General features: G+C 39.4%; 1 protein-coding gene across 1 annotated transcript in view; it reads right to left on the reverse strand.

Moving 5' to 3' along the window:
• LOC101855537 (FMRFamide receptor-like) overlaps positions 1–5523 on the reverse strand; it is a 22076-nt gene that overhangs the window by 16282 nt on the left and 271 nt on the right. The gene's annotated exons all lie outside the window — the stretch shown is intronic.

The raw sequence follows: 5523 nt of genomic DNA on the forward strand, positions 1-5523 counted from the left end.
TAATAATACTAATAATAATAATAATAATAATAATAATTCTTTAAATAATAACAGTAAAAACAGTGACCATGGACATAGTTCTATTCAACTCGTTACGTATTACTGTACCTTTCCATTGAACACGTTCACCCCTAGAGGACACTTCACCTTTCATCAAGTGATTTTGTGAGTACCGGTACTAAATGCATGGCCTTAAACCAACAAGCACGAGGGTACACTCACGTACACATCACACTACCTCAAGTTTATTTTATTTATTTATTTATTTTTGCTTTTTTTTTTTTTTGGTGCTGTTGCTTTTTTGGTTGCTGGTTGTTGGGTTGTTGTTTTTTTGGAAAACGTGTTACCCTTTCACATCTATACAGTATAATAACTTTATCCAAAGGAAAAACCTCTCCGAGTGAAGGAAGCATTGTCCGAGAGGTAGACGTTACCAGAGGTCACTGTAAAAGCTTGCGTAACACCCACACAAACACTGCAAAATATTTCAAACTATTTTTTTTTATTTAGAAAAGAAATAACGAAAAAAAAAGAAAAAAAAATAATCAAAGCAATTTCATCCAGTACCCATGCCATAAAACATACTTTATCTGACCAAAGTGTATTTCTTTCGCAAATACCGCTGGTGAAATCGTTGAACTTTGTTTACCTCCAATAGCGTAACGGTTTTTAAGTGTTGTATTTCTATCGAAGGTAGTCACCAGGAGCGTGGTCGTGGCAAATTTAGTTTTAATTTTAGCAGAGGTTTTACGGCGATCGCAACTGCATAAGGTCATATGAGCGCCAGAAGATTAGAAGTGTTACAAGAGAGTAACAAACATAAAAACCAAGAAGGGGAGATAAGGACGATAGATGTTCGATAGGAAAGAAGAAGCAAGCCACACCAGAGCACCCGCAACCACCCACATTTGTTGCGAATGAAAATGTTACGTGTTGACAGTCATTGTCAGGGGGAGTTCCCCCGTTTGTTCCGGTTGGAGTTATAGTTATAGGTTCTACTAAACTTGAGCATAATGATGTAATCTAAGATAGATAGATAGATAGATAGATAGATAGATAGATAGATAGATAGATAGATAGATAGATACATTGTAGATAGATACATTGTAGATAGATACATCGAGAGAGTGAGAGAGCCAGAGAGAGAGAGAGAGAGAGAGAGAGAGAGAGAGAGAGAGATCCTGTCTACACAAAGAGTTATAAAGCTAATCTTTAGGCCCTACAAAATATGTATAGGTATGTAGTGGGCAAATCGACCAGGAAGACTCTGCTGGTACTGAGAGCGTAAAGAGCACTGAGTATGAACCAACAGAAGGACCAGTGCCTATGAGCTTCGTTGGAAGAAGTCAGGGAAAAATCATGAAAGCATAAGTAAGCCCAGCCATCCGTGCGTGACAAAATACACCTGATGCTCACTACATAAACAGGCGCAGAAACCTAAACACCGACCCAAGTGACGACAGTGAAACGGTGTTTTCATCACACGTTCTATAGGATACCGGGATGAGAAATTCACACAACACGACTTGGAAAATCTTGCGCTTTGCAGATCGATCTTTTGCGTTCTCCGACGTACGAAAACACATTATAACTATGTATACACCATCGGGTGCCAGCCATGAAATGTGCGTGTTTACGGGGGATAGAAAAGCAAACAGGTAGTGAGTCGCCCTGAGCAGACCACGACATACAACATGTGGAGTAGGTTTCAGCGCCATAATGTTTGTCAAAACATATGAAACAGTTTGGAAGTTAACGGAAGTCTAATTAGGTAATGGGGTCATAGGTTGAGAACTCATGCTGGCTTATTCGTTTTTGCTTGTTCATCAGCTCGTTATATATAATATAATATGCATTACCTGTAATCAAATTTTCGTAAACCTAACTACATCTAGATCTAGCAGTGAAAGTTTTCTCCTCTTCACCCCCACCTCCTCCCCAAATGTGTTTGTTCTTTCTGTTTCCTCTTTTTAAACATTGCTGTGGTAACAGATTTCGTACGTTTCGCTTCTGCCTTCAAGATTTGTTTTTGTAATTGCTGTTGCTACTGTAATAATATTTTTCCGTTTTGTTGTTCTAACTTCCGCTGATAACGTTATGATTGTTGTTTTTACTGATTTTGTAGATTATTGTTTTAATGTTGATTAGGTGTCGTTATCTGCCTTTTGAGAAAACCACAGTAGGGGCCTACTGTCTGCAGTTCATTCAGTTTGCCGTCGATCTCGTTCTCATCCTTCTTCGTCCCGTCTCATTAGATTTTATAACTTGTTGCCATTGCTTAGTTAATATCCGTGTCGTCGTTGTTGTCGTCTTCTTCTTCTTGTTCGCCTTATTTGTCTTCGCCTTCGTCTTCTTTTTCTACTGCTGCTGCACCTTCTTCTCTTCCTCTTCCTCCTCCTTTCCTTCCTTTTCTCCGCCGCCTCTTTCTTTTTATATCTGTCCCCGTTCCCTTATCCCTCCCCACTTCCTCTTCCATTTTGCTTTGAATTTCGTACGTATTGCACTTGCAGTAAAAGACCCTCTCATGTAACAATATTCAGTTCTCCGAAATTATTGGGTCATTTTCTGGTTCTGACCCATTCTTTTGTTCACTTTTTCTTGTTTTCTTGTTTTCTTTAATTTCAGTTTCAGCTTCATTGTGTGGTGAATCACCCCATCAGCATCATCATCCTTTGCTTTAGCAGTATAAATGCAATCACATCATCATCATCATCACCATCATCATCATCATTATCATCATTTTACAAAAGATAAAGATGGGGCTCTCGTGGCCTAGAGGTTAACCTCTCATTCAAAAGGTCCCGGGTTCGAATCCGGGTAGCGACCGAAACATTTTCTTCTCTAAAATGGTCTCCTTTCACCTCCTTTCCTGCTCTCCAGTAATGTTCTGTCGTCTGCTTTCGTCTACTCTTTCTGCCCCCACGCCCCCACCTCCTTTGCCCCCTCCTCTGGGCTCCTGACTCTTTCTGCAGCCTTTCTACTGCTACTCATTGGCTCCTTTTTACTGCTGTCTTTCAGCCCAGATCTTCTGGTAGAAAAGATCTACACCTAGCCTTCTCGGAGAAGGGCGAAAAATCTCGGAGGGCCCGTGTGCAAGTTGCGCACGTTAAAGATCGATAAGAGTAGGCTTCGGCCGCCACCCGGGCAAAATTTAAAATTTCCTACCAACTGAAAATATTAGGTGTGTCCCACGCGCTCATATGACTTTATGCAGTTGCGAGCGCCGTAAAACACTTTACAAAAACAAAAAACAAAAAAAGATAAAATACTTTTGTAACCTCCCCCCTCCCAATAAAAAAAAATCTAATATAATTATATCGCCATCATTCTTCTTTTTCTTTTATCAATAGCCATAATCATATAACATTAATACTGGAACTATTGCTTTTGGCTGCTTTTGCTGACGACGATGAATCCACTGAAAAATATGGAAACTAAGATATACATGTATCACTATATCTTATCTTATAACATACTGATCTTTAAAATGACGCAAGGCCCAGCTAGCTGTTTGCTTGATCTTTGGAAAAAGAATGCTGACATTTTCCAATGACTACTTTAGCCACTGTTGCTTGACTCTTGAATTTCATAAAACAGAGACAGGAGAACTGAAAATCATCATCATCCGGTGCATTGCCGACTGGCGTAGACGATAATACATAGACCTCCACTACATCCTGTCGTGCACTGCAGCGATGGTGTCTATCGTTTTGGCTGTTCCGACCCATGTTGTCAGCTTGTCCAGTATCTGTTCCCTCTGTCTGCCGCTGCCTCTCTTTCCATCAAATTGCCAGTTGTTACAACACATGTATTCTCCAATGCTTCTTTACGTATTGTGTCAAATGAAATTTGCCCTGTCGCTTTCGTATATTCGTCATAAGCTGTTGTCTGCAATTTGCTTCAACCAAGACTTCTTCATTAATTTGTTTTTCTAGCTGTCCATGGGATACGCAGCATGCGTCTTATGAACCATAACTCTGTCGCCTCAATTGTTCTTTCCAGCTGTTTATTGATTTGCCATTCTTGGCACCCGTATAATAGGATTGGCTTGATGTAATGTTTCAGTACATGTACTCTTTTTCTTGTTTCCAGTGACAGTGACAGACTGATGTTTTTTAGTATCTGTTTCATTTTGTGGAAGGTTGCTTTCGCTTGGCAAATGCGGTTTTTAATTTCGGTGTGACATTTCCCATCTGATGATATAATGGTCCCCAAATATTTAAAATGTTGTACTTGTTTGAATGTGGTACATGTACCATCAATTTTGATATTGCAGGTTGGGGTTGGAGTTTTTTTTGCTTATCACCATTGTTTCCCTTTTAATGATTTATAGGCTGAGGCCCAAGTTGTCACTCTCTTGTACGATGCCATTTAATATTTGTAAGTGTTCTTCATCTTCTGCTATTAGGACTGTGTCGTCTACATACATATCTTATATTGTTTACGTTATGTCCCTATATCGAGAAACCTGTACTAGGTTTTAAAAAAAAATTGTCTCATGATATTTTCACTATACAGGGAGAATAAGTCTGGTGAAAGTACATATCCCTGTCTGACTCCTCTTTTCATCTGCATGTATTCGCTGATATGTTTTTTTAATAAAAATTCTCATTGCAGCGGATTGATCCCAGTACAGGTTCTTGATAATCCATAAGTCCTTCCCGTCAATATTGAGGACATGATTTTGTCAAGCCTTGGTATAGTCTATAAAGCATACATGCAGATCTTTCTGAACTTCCAGGCTAAGTTCTATTGTTGTTCTAATAACACAATAATATATGACATTTACAGCGCCTTTGCCTTCAATAAATTCACACTGTTCTTGGGCTGTTTCTGGGAGAATTTTATCTCGTATTCTCATTTAAATTATTCTAAGTAGATCTAGTATTTTTGTTACGTGGCTCATGAGGCTGATGGTATGATGAGTTTCCCATTCATTTGCATTAGGTTTCTTTGGTAAAGCTATGAAGATAAGATTTTTACAAGTCTGATGGAATATGTCCAGTGTCATACATGTTGATGAGAAGTTTTGTCAGTGTGGTAATTCCAAAGTCGTCTAAAGCTTTTCCATTCTTCATTTTCCTTAGTGGAAATACGTAATGCAATTAAACTGGAAACTTTCAGTGCTGGGGCCCTGGAAAGAATCAAAGTTAATAAACAACATGCAAGATGCATTAGTTCACCCTCAGAAGACATTCACCGAGGCAGTGTATACACGATTAGATCTATACAGATGTCGCCACCGGCATCAATATCTGCTCACCCTTCAAACTATTACTACTGCTGGCTCCGTCTGAGAGTTGAGACCTGAGTAGTGTACGACCTTCTCCAATTCCCTTCTGCAAATCTCACTAGGCCATTCCCGGTAGCTTTAACCGTTTCTGTAGTCCATTAGCATTTGGAAAAAAGTACTGATGACATCACTATTTTATGTCAGTACAGTCCATGCCGGCTTTAAGCACGGTCATCGGGAGAAAGCTTAAGCGTGCTTAAGCCGAAGCGTGCGAAGTAGACATAATCCAG

The sequence above is a fragment of the Aplysia californica genome, unplaced genomic scaffold (assembly GCF_000002075.1).
Source record: "Aplysia californica isolate F4 #8 unplaced genomic scaffold, AplCal3.0 scaffold00011, whole genome shotgun sequence".
NCBI classification, from domain to species: domain Eukaryota; kingdom Metazoa; phylum Mollusca; class Gastropoda; order Aplysiida; family Aplysiidae; genus Aplysia; species Aplysia californica.